The following is a 15,466-nucleotide window of genomic DNA, read 5'->3' as shown; positions in this document are numbered from 1 at the left end:
CTAGTCGTGGAATAATTATGCTTATATACCTGTCCGTACCCCTAACGACCCCACTACCATTGGTATACCGAAAGTGACTGATAATGTTAACATATGGTTCCAACTGTATTCCGGGCAGACATATATTGGAACTGGAGTCCGTGGTACACTCAGAGACATTCATCACGATATGTATGTTGTGTTGGTTTAGGTACTTAATTAATATTCAATCGAGTAATCGTCAGACAGTCATCAGAACTTTGCTCAAATACTTTAATTTATTGTAGTACACGTAGTCAATGGTAATGTATAAAAAACGACATCGTCATTTGTACCATATCGAAAATAGAAAATGGAAATGGATGTCATCTCGCGTAAAACAACCTCTGTTGATGTAAAATATGTACATATACCTTTATTGACTATCGTATTGACAACGACTCCGTGGCGCAACGGTAGCGCGTCTGACTCCAGATCAGAAGGTTGCGTGTTCGAATCACGTGGGGGTCATATATTGTTTTTGACACTTGATATAGAATTTTTTTTTTTTATGTTTTCCTTTAAGTTTTGATTAGGACAATGCATACTACTTAGGAAATGTTTCAAACAAAACAAAACAATTTACTGCAAAAAGATGTCACCACATTATGAGAGACCCGTTTTATACAAACATGCAAAACGCAAGACTGTAACTTATACATTCTGCATTTGAATACAATAAACGCTACTTAATACCATTGATGACATCTTTACCCGATTACGAAGACAGAAATAAATATTGATTTCAAACACACAAAAATATAGGCGTCGTCGACAGGATTCGAACCTGTGCGGGGAGACCCCAATAGATTTCTAGTCTATCGCCTTAACCACTCGGCCACGACGACTTACACTAGTCGTGGAATAATTATGCTTATATACCTGTCCGTACCCCTAACGACCCCACTACCATTGGTATACCGAAAGTGACTGATAATGTTAACATATGGTTCCAACTGTATTCCGGGCAGACATATATTGGAACTGGAGTCCGTGGTACACTCAGAGACATTCATCACGATATGTATGTTGTGTTGGTTTAGGTACTTAATTAATATTCAATCGAGTAATCGTCAGACAGTCATCAGAACTTTGCTCAAATACTTTAATTTATTGTAGTACACGTAGTCAATGGTAATGTATAAAAAACGACATCGTCATTTGTACCATATCGAAAATAGAAAATGGAAATGGATGTCATCTCGCGTAAAACAACCTCTGTTGATGTAAAATATGTACATATACCTTTATTGACTATCGTATTGACAACGACTCCGTGGCGCAACGGTAGCGCGTCTGACTCCAGATCAGAAGGTTGCGTGTTCGAATCACGTCGGGGTCACATATTGTTTTTGACACTTGATATAGAATTTTTTTTTTATGTTTTCCTTTAAGTTTTGATTAGGACAATGCATACTACTTAGGAAATGTTTCAAACAAAACAAAACAATTTACTGCAAAAAGATGTCACCACATTATGAGAGACCCGTTTTATACAAACATGCAAAACGCAAGACTGTAACTTATACATTCTGCATTTGAATACAATAAACGCTACTTAATACCATTGATGACATCTTTACCCGATTACGAAGACAGAAATAAATATTGATTTCAAACACACAAAAATATAGGCGTCGTCGACAGGATTCGAACCTGTGCGGGGAGACCCCAATAGATTTCTAGTCTATCGCCTTAACCACTCGGCCACGACGACTTACACTAGTCGTGGAATAATTATGCTTATATACCTGTCCGTACCCCTAACGACCCCACTACCATTGGTATACCGAAAGTGACTGATAATGTTAACATATGGTTCCAACTGTATTCCGGGCAGACATATATTGGAACTGGAGTCCGTGGTACACTCAGAGACATTCATCACGATATGTATGTTGTGTTGGTTTAGGTACTTAATTAATATTCAATCGAGTAATCGTCAGACAGTCATCAGAACTTTGCTCAAATACTTTAATTTATTGTAGTACACGTAGTCAATGGTAATGTATAAAAAACGACATCGTCATTTGTACCATATCGAAAATAGAAAATGGAAATGGATGTCATCTCGCGTAAAACAACCTCTGTTGATGTAAAATATGTACATATACCTTTATTGACTATCGTATTGACAACGACTCCGTGGCGCAACGGTAGCGCGTCTGACTCCAGATCAGAAGGTTGCGTGTTCGAATCACGTCGGGGTCATATATTGTTTTTGACACTTGATATAGAATTTTTTTTTTATGTTTTCCTTTAAGTTTTGATTAGGACAATGCATACTACTTAGGAAATGTTTCAAACAAAACAAAACAATTTACTGCAAAAAGATGTCACCACATTATGAGAGACCCGTTTTATACAAACATGCAAAACGCAAGACTGTAACTTATACATTCTGCATTTGAATACAATAAACGCTACTTAATACCATTGATGACATCTTTACCCGATTACGAAGACAGAAATAAATATTGATTTCAAACACACAAAAATATAGGCGTCGTCGACAGGATTCGAACCTGTGCGGGGAGACCCCAATAGATTTCTAGTCTATCGCCTTAACCACTCGGCCACGACGACTTACACTAGTCGTGGAATAATTATGCTTATATACCTGTCCGTACCCCTAACGACCCCACTACCATTGGTATACCGAAAGTGACTGATAATGTTAACATATGGTTCCAACTGTATTCCGGGCAGACATATATTGGAACTGGAGTCCGTGGTACACTCAGAGACATTCATCACGATATGTATGTTGTGTTGGTTTAGGTACTTAATTAATATTCAATCGAGTAATCGTCAGACAGTCATCAGAACTTTGCTCAAATACTTTAATTTATTGTAGTACACGTAGTCAATGGTAATGTATAAAAAACGACATCGTCATTTGTACCATATCGAAAATAGAAAATGGAAATGGATGTCATCTCGCGTAAAACAACCTCTGTTGATGTAAAATATGTACATATACCTTTATTGACTATCGTATTGACAACGACTCCGTGGCGCAACGGTAGCGCGTCTGACTCCAGATCAGAAGGTTGCGTGTTCGAATCACGTCGGGGTCATATATTGTTTTTGACACTTGATATAGAATTTTTTTTTTTATGTTTTCCTTTAAGTTTTGATTAGGACAATGCATACTACTTAGGAAATGTTTCAAACAAAACAAAACAATTTACTGCAAAAAGATGTCACCACATTATGAGAGACCCGTTTTATACAAACATGCAAAACGCAAGACTGTAACTTATACATTCTGCATTTGAATACAATAAACGCTACTTAATACCATTGATGACATCTTTACCCGATTACGAAGACAGAAATAAATATTGATTTCAAACACACAAAAATATAGGCGTCGTCGACAGGATTCGAACCTGTGCGGGGAGACCCCAATAGATTTCTAGTCTATCGCCTTAACCACTCGGCCACGACGACTTACACTAGTCGTGGAATAATTATGCTTATATACCTGTCCGTACCCCTAACGACCCCACTACCATTGGTATACCGAAAGTGACTGATAATGTTAACATATGGTTCCAACTGTATTCCGGGCAGACATATATTGGAACTGGAGTCCGTGGTACACTCAGAGACATTCATCACGATATGTATGTTGTGTTGGTTTAGGTACTTAATTAATATTCAATCGAGTAATCGTCAGACAGTCATCAGAACTTTGCTCAAATACTTTAATTTATTGTAGTACACGTAGTCAATGGTAATGTATAAAAAACGACATCGTCATTTGTACCATATCGAAAATAGAAAATGGAAATGGATGTCATCTCGCGTAAAACAACCTCTGTTGATGTAAAATATGTACATATACCTTTATTGACTATCGTATTGACAACGACTCCGTGGCGCAACGGTAGCGCGTCTGACTCCAGATCAGAAGGTTGCGTGTTCGAATCACGTCGGGGTCATATATTGTTTTTGACACTTGATATAGAATTTTTTTTTTTTATGTTTTCCTTTAAGTTTTGATTAGGACAATGCACACTACTTAGGAAATGTTTCAAACAAAACAAAACAATTTACTGCAAAAAGATGTCACCACATTATGAGAGACCCGTTTTATACAAACATGCAAAACGCAAGACTGTAACTTATACATTCTGCATTTGAATACAATAAACGCTACTTAATACCATTGATGACATCTTTACCCGATTACGAAGACAGAAATAAATATTGATTTCAAACACACAAAAATATAGGCGTCGTCGACAGGATTCGAACCTGTGCGGGGAGACCCCAATAGATTTCTAGTCTATCGCCTTAACCACTCGGCCACGACGACTTACACTAGTCGTGGAATAATTATGCTTATATACCTGTCCGTACCCCTAACGACCCCACTACCATTGGTATACCGAAAGTGACTGATAATGTTAACATATGGTTCCAACTGTATTCCGGGCAGACATATATTGGAACTGGAGTCCGTGGTACACTCAGAGACATTCATCACGATATGTATGTTGTGTTGGTTTAGGTACTTAATTAATATTCAATCGAGTAATCGTCAGACAGTCATCAGAACTTTGCTCAAATACTTTAATTTATTGTAGTACACGTAGTCAATGGTAATGTATAAAAAACGACATCGTCATTTGTACCATATCGAAAATAGAAAATGGAAATGGATGTCATCTCGCGTAAAACAACCTCTGTTGATGTAAAATATGTACATATACCTTTATTGACTATCGTATTGACAACGACTCCGTGGCGCAACGGTAGCGCGTCTGACTCCAGATCAGAAGGTTGCGTGTTCGAATCACGTCGGGGTCATATATTGTTTTTGACACTTGATATAGAATTTTTTTTTTATGTTTTCCTTTAAGTTTTGATTAGGACAATGCATACTACTTAGGAAATGTTTCAAACAAAACAAAACAATTTACTGCAAAAAGATGTCACCACATTATGAGAGACCCGTTTTATACAAACATGCAAAACGCAAGACTGTAACTTATACATTCTGCATTTGAATACAATAAACGCTACTTAATACCATTGATGACATCTTTACCCGATTACGAAGACAGAAATAAATATTGATTTCAAACACACAAAAATATAGGCGTCGTCGACAGGATTCGAACCTGTGCGGGGAGACCCCAATAGATTTCTAGTCTATCGCCTTAACCACTCGGCCACGACGACTTACACTAGTCGTGGAATAATTATGCTTATATACCTGTCCGTACCCCTAACGACCCCACTACCATTGGTATACCGAAAGTGACTGATAATGTTAACATATGGTTCCAACTGTATTCCGGGCAGACATATATTGGAACTGGAGTCCGTGGTACACTCAGAGACATTCATCACGATATGTATGTTGTGTTGGTTTAGGTACTTAATTAATATTCAATCGAGTAATCGTCAGACAGTCATCAGAACTTTGCTCAAATACTTTAATTTATTGTAGTACACGTAGTCAATGGTAATGTATAAAAAACGACATCGTCATTTGTACCATATCGAAAATAGAAAATGGAAATGGATGTCATCTCGCGTAAAACAACCTCTGTTGATGTAAAATATGTACATATACCTTTATTGACTATCGTATTGACAACGACTCCGTGGCGCAACGGTAGCGCGTCTGACTCCAGATCAGAAGGTTGCGTGTTCGAATCACGTCGGGGTCATATATTGTTTTTGACACTTGATATAGAATTTTTTTTTTTTATGTTTTCCTTTAAGTTTTGATTAGGACAATGCATACTACTTAGGAAATGTTTCAAACAAAACAAAACAATTTACTGCAAAAAGATGTCACCACATTATGAGAGACCCGTTTTATACAAACATGCAAAACGCAAGACTGTAACTTATACATTCTGCATTTGAATACAATAAACGCTACTTAATACCATTGATGACATCTTTACCCGATTACGAAGACAGAAATAAATATTGATTTCAAACACACAAAAATATAGGCGTCGTCGACAGGATTCGAACCTGTGCGGGGAGACCCCAATAGATTTCTAGTCTATCGCCTTAACCACTCGGCCACGACGACTTACACTAGTCGTGGAATAATTATGCTTATATACCTGTCCGTACCCCTAACGACCCCACTACCATTGGTATACCGAAAGTGACTGATAATGTTAACATATGGTTCCAACTGTATTCCGGGCAGACATATATTGGAACTGGAGTCCGTGGTACACTCAGAGACATTCATCACGATATGTATGTTGTGTTGGTTTAGGTACTTAATTAATATTCAATCGAGTAATCGTCAGACAGTCATCAGAACTTTGCTCAAATACTTTAATTTATTGTAGTACACGTAGTCAATGGTAATGTATAAAAAACGACATCGTCATTTGTACCATATCGAAAATAGAAAATGGAAATGGATGTCATCTCGCGTAAAACAACCTCTGTTGATGTAAAATATGTACATATACCTTTATTGACTATCGTATTGACAACGACTCCGTGGCGCAACGGTAGCGCGTCTGACTCCAGATCAGAAGGTTGCGTGTTCGAATCACGTCGGGGTCATATATTGTTTTTGACACTTGATATAGAATTTTTTTTTATGTTTTCCTTTAAGTTTTGATTAGGACAATGCATACTACTTAGGAAATGTTTCAAACAAAACAAAACAATTTACTGCAAAAAGATGTCACCACATTATGAGAGACCCGTTTTATACAAACATGCAAAACGCAAGACTGTAACTTATACATTCTGCATTTGAATACAATAAACGCTACTTAATACCATTGATGACATCTTTACCCGATTACGAAGACAGAAATAAATATTGATTTCAAACACACAAAAATATAGGCGTCGTCGACAGGATTCGAACCTGTGCGGGGAGACCCCAATAGATTTCTAGTCTATCGCCTTAACCACTCGGCCACGACGACTTACACTAGTCGTGGAATAATTATGCTTATATACCTGTCCGTACCCCTAACGACCCCACTACCATTGGTATACCGAAAGTGACTGATAATGTTAACATATGGTTCCAACTGTATTCCGGGCAGACATATATTGGAACTGGAGTCCGTGGTACACTCAGAGACATTCATCACGATATGTATGTTGTGTTGGTTTAGGTACTTAATTAATATTCAATCGAGTAATCGTCAGACAGTCATCAGAACTTTGCTCAAATACTTTAATTTATTGTAGTACACGTAGTCAATGGTAATGTATAAAAAACGACATCGTCATTTGTACCATATCGAAAATAGAAAATGGAAATGGATGTCATCTCGCGTAAAACAACCTCTGTTGATGTAAAATATGTACATATACCTTTATTGACTATCGTATTGACAACGACTCCGTGGCGCAACGGTAGCGCGTCTGACTCCAGATCAGAAGGTTGCGTGTTCGAATCACGTCGGGGTCATATATTGTTTTTGACACTTGATATAGAATTTTTTTTTTTATGTTTTCCTTTAAGTTTTGATTAGGACAATGCATACTACTTAGGAAATGTTTCAAACAAAACAAAACAATTTATTGCAAAAAGATGTCACCACATTATGAGAGACCCGTTTTATACAAACATGCAAAACGCAAGACTGTAACTTATACATTCTGCATTTGAATACAATAAACGCTACTTAATACCATTGATGACATCTTTACCCGATTACGAAGACAGAAATAAATATTGATTTCAAACACACAAAAATATAGGCGTCGTCGACAGGATTCGAACCTGTGCGGGGAGACCCCAATAGATTTCTAGTCTATCGCCTTAACCACTCGGCCACGACGACTTACACTAGTCGTGGAATAATTATGCTTATATACCTGTCCGTACCCCTAACGACCCCACTACCATTGGTATACCGAAAGTGACTGATAATGTTAACATATGGTTCCAACTGTATTCCGGGCAGACATATATTGGAACTGGAGTCCGTGGTACACTCAGAGACATTCATCACGATATGTATGTTGTGTTGGTTTAGGTACTTAATTAATATTCAATCGAGTAATCGTCAGACAGTCATCAGAACTTTGCTCAAATACTTTAATTTATTGTAGTACACGTAGTCAATGGTAATGTATAAAAAACGACATCGTCATTTGTACCATATCGAAAATAGAAAATGGAAATGGATGTCATCTCGCGTAAAACAACCTCTGTTGATGTAAAATATGTACATATACCTTTATTGACTATCGTATTGACAACGACTCCGTGGCGCAACGGTAGCGCGTCTGACTCCAGATCAGAAGGTTGCGTGTTCGAATCACGTCGGGGTCATATATTGTTTTTGACACTTGATATAGAATTTTTTTTTTTTATGTTTTCCTTTAAGTTTTGATTAGGACAATGCATACTACTTAGGAAATGTTTCAAACAAAACAAAACAATTTACTGCAAAAAGATGTCACCACATTATGAGAGACCCGTTTTATACAAACATGCAAAACGCAAGACTGTAACTTATACATTCTGCATTTGAATACAATAAACGCTACTTAATACCATTGATGACATCTTTACCCGATTACGAAGACAGAAATAAATATTGATTTCAAACACACAAAAATATAGGCGTCGTCGACAGGATTCGAACCTGTGCGGGGAGACCCCAATAGATTTCTAGTCTATCGCCTTAACCACTCGGCCACGACGACTTACACTAGTCGTGGAATAATTATGCTTATATACCTGTCCGTACCCCTAACGACCCCACTACCATTGGTATACCGAAAGTGACTGATAATGTTAACATATGGTTCCAACTGTATTCCGGGCAGACATATATTGGAACTGGAGTCCGTGGTACACTCAGAGACATTCATCACGATATGTATGTTGTGTTGGTTTAGGTACTTAATTAATATTCAATCGAGTAATCGTCAGACAGTCATCAGAACTTTGCTCAAATACTTTAATTTATTGTAGTACACGTAGTCAATGGTAATGTATAAAAAACGACATCGTCATTTGTACCATATCGAAAATAGAAAATGGAAATGGATGTCATCTCGCGTAAAACAACCTCTGTTGATGTAAAATATGTACATATACCTTTATTGACTATCGTATTGACAACGACTCCGTGGCGCAACGGTAGCGCGTCTGACTCCAGATCAGAAGGTTGCGTGTTCGAATCACGTCGGGGTCATATATTGTTTTTGACACTTGATATAGAATTTTTTTTTATGTTTTCCTTTAAGTTTTGATTAGGACAATGCATACTACTTAGGAAATGTTTCAAACAAAACAAAACAATTTACTGCAAAAAGATGTCACCACATTATGAGAGACCCGTTTTATACAAACATGCAAAACGCAAGACTGTAACTTATACATTCTGCATTTGAATACAATAAACGCTACTTAATACCATTGATGACATCTTTACCCGATTACGAAGACAGAAATAAATATTGATTTCAAACACACAAAAATATAGGCGTCGTCGACAGGATTCGAACCTGTGCGGGGAGACCCCAATAGATTTCTAGTCTATCGCCTTAACCACTCGGCCACGACGACTTACACTAGTCGTGGAATAATTATGCTTATATACCTGTCCGTACCCCTAACGACCCCACTACCATTGGTATACCGAAAGTGACTGATAATGTTAACATATGGTTCCAACTGTATTCCGGGCAGACATATATTGGAACTGGAGTCCGTGGTACACTCAGAGACATTCATCACGATATGTATGTTGTGTTGGTTTAGGTACTTAATTAATATTCAATCGAGTAATCGTCAGACAGTCATCAGAACTTTGCTCAAATACTTTAATTTATTGTAGTACACGTAGTCAATGGTAATGTATAAAAAACGACATCGTCATTTGTACCATATCGAAAATAGAAAATGGAAATGGATGTCATCTCGCGTAAAACAACCTCTGTTGATGTAAAATATGTACATATACCTTTATTGACTATCGTATTGACAACGACTCCGTGGCGCAACGGTAGCGCGTCTGACTCCAGATCAGAAGGTTGCGTGTTCGAATCACGTCGGGGTCATATATTGTTTTTGACACTTGATATAGAATTTTTTTTTTTATGTTTTCCTTTAAGTTTTGATTAGGACAATGCATACTACTTAGGAAATGTTTCAAACAAAACAAAACAATTTATTGCAAAAAGATGTCACCACATTATGAGAGACCCGTTTTATACAAACATGCAAAACGCAAGACTGTAACTTATACATTCTGCATTTGAATACAATAAACGCTACTTAATACCATTGATGACATCTTTACCCGATTACGAAGACAGAAATAAATATTGATTTCAAACACACAAAAATATAGGCGTCGTCGACAGGATTCGAACCTGTGCGGGGAGACCCCAATAGATTTCTAGTCTATCGCCTTTTTTTTTTTTTTTTATCTTTATTGAATAAAACAATACTAAATAACAATGCAAATCAGAATGTCTATAAAATCAGAATATTACACAATTTAAGAATATACAATTTATCACAGTTTGAATAACAACACATCTTCTTCTAATATTACAATGGGATTGTCTCTCAAGAACTTTTTATGAAAGACTGAAAGTCTGTTTGTAGATTTACAATACATATAAAAATAACAAATGTAATGTCTTAGTGTGTATTTGAAATATTGAATTAGGTTAATACTTCGTGTACCATTTTTGAACATTTGTCTTTGTTTCATTATACACAGTCTTCCAATAGACAGCAAAAAATTAACAAAGTGAACATTTACACCCTTTACACTGGTTGATACACCCAACAAAAATAACGTCATATAAGTATATTCCTGTATTAAGTTCACCTCTGATTGTACAAATAGTGTCTCTAAAATATCAAATACGAAATCATGAAAGTTAACAAGTATGTCACATGTTATAAATATATGAAATAAAGTTTCCTCTTCACAGTCACAGTTTTGACACACATTGCTGTCTATTATTCCTATTTTACATAGTTTAACATTAGTAAAAATCTTATTGTGACATAACTTGAAATCTAGATCAATACATTCAGATGGTTTCCAGAAACTATGTATCTGTTTCCAAACAAAACAGAAATCACTTTCATGAATATCACATTGTTCACACCAAAATTCATAACATTTAGGTTTAATAAAACACTTTTGTAACAGTAACGTATAAAATCTTTTTGTTTTACACAACGACATGTCACATACTTTATTGTCAAACTGAACATAGAATTGAGACAGTTCATCATTTTTCACATTACATTTTGTCAAAACAACTTCTTTCCACTCGACAGGAATGTGATTCAATAATAACATATACAATTTTCTGACAATGTTAAAAGTAACATCTATTTCTTTTTCTCTCATCATATCAAAAATTGCATGAACTGGCAAAAATCCAGGTATAGCTTCATATGAAATATCTTTAATTTGAACAATACCAGCTTTTATAAAATATTCCCATTCTTTACCAGACACAAACTTAGAACTATTATAAAACAGTGGTTGATTATAAACATCAGAGTCTCCTATATTAAAAATTATATCTTTTCTAATACACTGCCATGCTTCCAACATTTCTCTGTACACATGCGGTAAACATAATAAATCCTTTTTGTTTAAAAACAAAAATAGAACAGACCTCGAAAGATTCATACAATGCACTCTTCTCAAAAAATAGCTAAAGGTACTTTTCCAAATACAATTGCAATCAGGATTTAAAAATCTCCCTAAAAATTTTAATCTAAATGATAACATTTTTAAATATATATCTTGAAAATTCAAGCCACCATCTTGTTTCATACCAGTAATAGTTGCATATTGTATTAAATGAGATTTAGAATCCCACAAAAAATCAATACATATTTGTTTCAAATCTGTCAACACATTTTCAGGTATTGGAGAAACAGCTAATAAATACCAAATTCTAGATACCAATAAAGAAGAAATTACAACATTCCTTCCAGATAAAGTCAAACGTCTTTGTTTCCACATATTAACAATACATCTTATTTTTCTTATCTTATCCTTCCAATTCATATCATTACATACATCAATATCTACACCAACATAAACACCAAGAACTTGAATACATTTTTCACAAACTCTTAATCCAAGTACAGTCTTATCATCATCAGTCAAATTTCCTTTTCCAATACATAAAATTTCAGACTTACTTCTGTTAATCTTAGAACCTGATGCTCTACTATATAAATCAAATACATCAAAAGTATATTTAATAGATTTTTTATCACTCAAACATAATGTAGTATCATCTGCATGTTGAAACAAAACTGCAGTTTCATTACTATAAGGTATACGTATACCATTAATATTACAGTCTTTCTTTATTGTCATTGACAGTGGTTCTGCTGATAAAACATACAATAAAGCACTAATAGGGCATCCTTGCCTAATACCATTTCTAACTTTAAAATATTTTGTTAAAAAACCATTACACTTGACAGTACTTTGAATATCAGTATAAAAAATCCTAATCCAATTAATAAATTTACATCCAAAACCAAAACCTTCTAATACTCTAATGAGATAATCATGACTCACTCTGTCAAAAGCTTTCTCTTGATCAAATTTTAAAATATACCCTTCTACATCATCATTATCAACCATATTTATTACATCACGTACACTGGCTATTGTATCTGCAATATCTCTACCAGGTATACAACATGACTGGCTATTTGATATTATTTTACAAAGTACTGACTTAAATCTATTTGACATGACACGTGCTAATATCTTATAATCCACTTGTAACAATGAAATCGGCCTATAATTCTTCAAATCCCTTCTATCACCTTTCTTCTTATAAATAAGAGAAAGTACACCATTTCTCATTGACCTTGATAACGTGTTACGATTTTCTATTGCCTTAAACACCTTCAGTAAAATATCCTTTAAAACATGATAAAATTTACAATAAAACTCAACTGTTAGTCCATCAGATCCTGGACTCTTATTTTTGGACATTTTATGTAATGCAACAAAGATCTCTTTTGCAGTAATATCATTATCACATATTTCTTGATCATGATCATCTACTTTTACATCTATATTTTGCAAAAAATCATCCATAGCATTTTTGTCTGTTTCCACACATGAATACAACTTATCATAAAACTTATACTGTAAGTTTAACAAACCTTCAGTATCAGACACAACAGTTTTACCATCATAATCAGTAAGTTCTTTAATACAGTTACTTTCTTGCTTGTACTTTTCTAAATTCAAAAAATACCTTGTACATTTATCGTTTTCTGTAGCCCAAAAAGCTTTTGATCTCAAAATAGCACCTTTACATTTTTCTTCTTCTAATAAACTTAATTCTAACTTTAAGTTTTCATATCTTTCTACATCTATAATTTCTCCTTCAGCAATCCTCATACATAACCTTTGAATCTTATTTTGTAAACAATAATATTCAGCATTTTTCTCTTTTGCAATTCTCTTACTAAAAACTTGAGAGAATTTCTTAATTCTATATTTTAAATTATCCCACCAAATCAATACATCATCATCAAAAAGAGTACATTTCTTATTGTCCTCAATCATATTCGTAATATTTAATACATATTCTTCATTATCTAATAAAGTATTATTCAAAATCCATATACCTGGACCTCTTTCTACATTATCAAAAACAACTCTCATTTCTACAAAAGAATGATCACTTAATGTGGTATCTTTGTAATTTACATATTGTACAAAACTTGACAAATTTCTAGAAATTAAAAAATAATCCAACCTTGATTGTTGTAAATAGGATTCACTAACACGTTTCCATGAAAAAGTTCGAACACCAGGATTTCTAGCTCTCCATATATCATATAGATTGTTATCAGTCATAAAATTACACAATGACTTAAAACTCATATCATCTCTATGAATTGATTTACCAGACCTATCAAGGTTTGACAAAGTTGTATTCCAATCACCAGATAGTATTATATTATCATATGAATTCATATAATGACAAAGAAAAGAAAACAGTTCACATTTTTCCTTAATAGAATTATAAGCATATACATTCAGTATGTTGTAAATACATCCTTCATGTTGAAGTTGAACATGTAAAAATCTACCTTCTTCATCCTTAAAAATTTCTTTTACATTGTTTTTAAATTTTTTATTTACAAGTATAGCAACACCTTGTCTTTTAGTCTTACTATTAGAGTATAAGACACATCCATCATACATCCTATCAATATTCAACATAAAATCATCATCCCAGAAAGTTTCTTGCAGTAACAAAAAATCAATCTTACTATTATCTATAATGGCTACATACTTCTTAAATTTATCACAATCTCTCAAACCATTACAATTGTTACTTACAAAAAGCACCATTGCAAAAGTAAAAATCAGATAAAATAAATTAAACATCTCCATTATTAACATTCTTTTGGTTGAGTTTGTCTTTCTGAACACTATTGATATTAGGATAAAATTTCATCCTGTTCCTTCTTTTTTTCCCTTCAGGTGGACCTAAGTCCACAGTACTTGTACCACTGCTCTGGGAACAAGACAAATTATCTTTTGCATCATTTGCGACATCAACTCCAGTGTTACAATCACTGGAGGAGATGTCAGTTTCCATATCATCACTATCAAAACTATTTTCTTTAATGTCATTTTGTGTTACAATATGCTTGTTAATAATCACAATTTCATCATCAGAGTCACATGCTCTCGAAATCTCATTTCTCTGTCTTTTCTGTCCTTTAGTCTTTTCTATCATTGATTCATCTTCTACCAAATCTCCAGTGCATTGTTTATCAACACTTTTGTTACCTTCGGTCCCGAAGACCTTATCCCGGTTATCTGAGGCCCCGAAGACCACATTTTTATCATTCATGCTCTTTTTGAGCTTTCCATCATTTGCATTGGCCCCGAAGACCTTAGTTCTCTCTTCTGTAGTCCCGAAGACCACATCCCGTTTCTTGGCAGTGGTCCCGAAGACCATATCATCATTTTCTACAGTGGCCCCGAAGACCACATCTGTTGTCTCATTACGTATATTTACCGAAACTTCACCTTCAAGAGACTGCTTGTCATCACACTTATTATCTCGCTTGTTTTCTATCTGAACTGAGTCACCTCCATTTTCGTCCTCGTCAGAGTATGTACCTTCCAAATCCTCCCTATCGCCATTCTCACGTGATATTTGATCACTGTCATGACTTTCTTCTTCCTTCTCTTTACCCCTAAATTCTCTACCTCTACCAGTATATCCCTTTCTACATGCACATCGCGCAGTTACTATTCCACATTCTCTGCACTTACATCTGCATTCTTCTTTAGATTGGTCACAAGTAAAACAAGGACATTCACAAATTTCTTTGTTACAATATTGGCATTTTGTTTCCTTGCACTCACAATGTCTCAATCTTTTTTTGCACCTCTGGCACGGTGGAATTTTACATTCATTTTCTTTATGTCCA

At 34.9% G+C, this 15,466-nt stretch overlaps 23 non-coding genes across 23 annotated transcripts; 12 read left to right on the top strand and 11 right to left on the bottom strand.

Annotated features, from left to right (window-relative positions):
* Window positions 1-417: 417 nt before the first annotated feature.
* Window positions 418-489, top strand: Trnaw-cca (transfer RNA tryptophan (anticodon CCA)). The gene has a single exon. It is a non-coding gene; the product is annotated as a tRNA-Trp (tRNA).
* A 295-nt stretch (window positions 490-784) lies between these two features.
* Window positions 785-866, bottom strand: Trnas-aga (transfer RNA serine (anticodon AGA)). Its single transcript has one exon. It is a non-coding gene; the product is annotated as a tRNA-Ser (tRNA).
* A 422-nt stretch (window positions 867-1,288) lies between these two features.
* On the top strand, window positions 1,289-1,360 carry Trnaw-cca (transfer RNA tryptophan (anticodon CCA)). The gene has a single exon. It is a non-coding gene; the product is annotated as a tRNA-Trp (tRNA).
* Window positions 1,361-1,653: 293 nt separating this feature from the next.
* Trnas-aga (transfer RNA serine (anticodon AGA)) lies at window positions 1,654-1,735 on the bottom strand. Its single transcript has one exon. It is a non-coding gene; the product is annotated as a tRNA-Ser (tRNA).
* A 422-nt stretch (window positions 1,736-2,157) lies between these two features.
* Trnaw-cca (transfer RNA tryptophan (anticodon CCA)) lies at window positions 2,158-2,229 on the top strand. Its single transcript has one exon. It is a non-coding gene; the product is annotated as a tRNA-Trp (tRNA).
* Window positions 2,230-2,522: 293 nt separating this feature from the next.
* On the bottom strand, window positions 2,523-2,604 carry Trnas-aga (transfer RNA serine (anticodon AGA)). The gene has a single exon. It is a non-coding gene; the product is annotated as a tRNA-Ser (tRNA).
* A 422-nt stretch (window positions 2,605-3,026) lies between these two features.
* On the top strand, window positions 3,027-3,098 carry Trnaw-cca (transfer RNA tryptophan (anticodon CCA)). The gene has a single exon. It is a non-coding gene; the product is annotated as a tRNA-Trp (tRNA).
* A 294-nt stretch (window positions 3,099-3,392) lies between these two features.
* Window positions 3,393-3,474, bottom strand: Trnas-aga (transfer RNA serine (anticodon AGA)). The gene has a single exon. It is a non-coding gene; the product is annotated as a tRNA-Ser (tRNA).
* Window positions 3,475-3,896: 422 nt separating this feature from the next.
* On the top strand, window positions 3,897-3,968 carry Trnaw-cca (transfer RNA tryptophan (anticodon CCA)). Its single transcript has one exon. It is a non-coding gene; the product is annotated as a tRNA-Trp (tRNA).
* Window positions 3,969-4,263: 295 nt separating this feature from the next.
* Window positions 4,264-4,345, bottom strand: Trnas-aga (transfer RNA serine (anticodon AGA)). The gene has a single exon. It is a non-coding gene; the product is annotated as a tRNA-Ser (tRNA).
* A 422-nt stretch (window positions 4,346-4,767) lies between these two features.
* Trnaw-cca (transfer RNA tryptophan (anticodon CCA)) lies at window positions 4,768-4,839 on the top strand. The gene has a single exon. It is a non-coding gene; the product is annotated as a tRNA-Trp (tRNA).
* A 293-nt stretch (window positions 4,840-5,132) lies between these two features.
* Trnas-aga (transfer RNA serine (anticodon AGA)) lies at window positions 5,133-5,214 on the bottom strand. The gene has a single exon. It is a non-coding gene; the product is annotated as a tRNA-Ser (tRNA).
* Window positions 5,215-5,636: 422 nt separating this feature from the next.
* On the top strand, window positions 5,637-5,708 carry Trnaw-cca (transfer RNA tryptophan (anticodon CCA)). Its single transcript has one exon. It is a non-coding gene; the product is annotated as a tRNA-Trp (tRNA).
* A 295-nt stretch (window positions 5,709-6,003) lies between these two features.
* Trnas-aga (transfer RNA serine (anticodon AGA)) lies at window positions 6,004-6,085 on the bottom strand. The gene has a single exon. It is a non-coding gene; the product is annotated as a tRNA-Ser (tRNA).
* A 422-nt stretch (window positions 6,086-6,507) lies between these two features.
* On the top strand, window positions 6,508-6,579 carry Trnaw-cca (transfer RNA tryptophan (anticodon CCA)). Its single transcript has one exon. It is a non-coding gene; the product is annotated as a tRNA-Trp (tRNA).
* Window positions 6,580-6,871: 292 nt separating this feature from the next.
* On the bottom strand, window positions 6,872-6,953 carry Trnas-aga (transfer RNA serine (anticodon AGA)). Its single transcript has one exon. It is a non-coding gene; the product is annotated as a tRNA-Ser (tRNA).
* A 422-nt stretch (window positions 6,954-7,375) lies between these two features.
* Window positions 7,376-7,447, top strand: Trnaw-cca (transfer RNA tryptophan (anticodon CCA)). The gene has a single exon. It is a non-coding gene; the product is annotated as a tRNA-Trp (tRNA).
* A 294-nt stretch (window positions 7,448-7,741) lies between these two features.
* Window positions 7,742-7,823, bottom strand: Trnas-aga (transfer RNA serine (anticodon AGA)). Its single transcript has one exon. It is a non-coding gene; the product is annotated as a tRNA-Ser (tRNA).
* Window positions 7,824-8,245: 422 nt separating this feature from the next.
* Trnaw-cca (transfer RNA tryptophan (anticodon CCA)) lies at window positions 8,246-8,317 on the top strand. Its single transcript has one exon. It is a non-coding gene; the product is annotated as a tRNA-Trp (tRNA).
* A 295-nt stretch (window positions 8,318-8,612) lies between these two features.
* Trnas-aga (transfer RNA serine (anticodon AGA)) lies at window positions 8,613-8,694 on the bottom strand. The gene has a single exon. It is a non-coding gene; the product is annotated as a tRNA-Ser (tRNA).
* Window positions 8,695-9,116: 422 nt separating this feature from the next.
* On the top strand, window positions 9,117-9,188 carry Trnaw-cca (transfer RNA tryptophan (anticodon CCA)). The gene has a single exon. It is a non-coding gene; the product is annotated as a tRNA-Trp (tRNA).
* Window positions 9,189-9,480: 292 nt separating this feature from the next.
* Trnas-aga (transfer RNA serine (anticodon AGA)) lies at window positions 9,481-9,562 on the bottom strand. The gene has a single exon. It is a non-coding gene; the product is annotated as a tRNA-Ser (tRNA).
* Window positions 9,563-9,984: 422 nt separating this feature from the next.
* Window positions 9,985-10,056, top strand: Trnaw-cca (transfer RNA tryptophan (anticodon CCA)). The gene has a single exon. It is a non-coding gene; the product is annotated as a tRNA-Trp (tRNA).
* The last annotated feature ends 5,410 nt before the right edge of the window (window positions 10,057-15,466 follow it).

Source organism: Perna viridis, chromosome 14 (genome assembly GCF_037379345.1).
Source record: "Perna viridis isolate PV_CMFRI_1.1 ecotype Kerala chromosome 14, ASM3737934v1, whole genome shotgun sequence".
NCBI lineage: Eukaryota > Metazoa > Mollusca > Bivalvia > Mytilida > Mytilidae > Perna > Perna viridis.
Note: the sequence above shows the minus strand (reverse complement) of the source record. Positions and strands in the feature narration are given on the sequence as shown.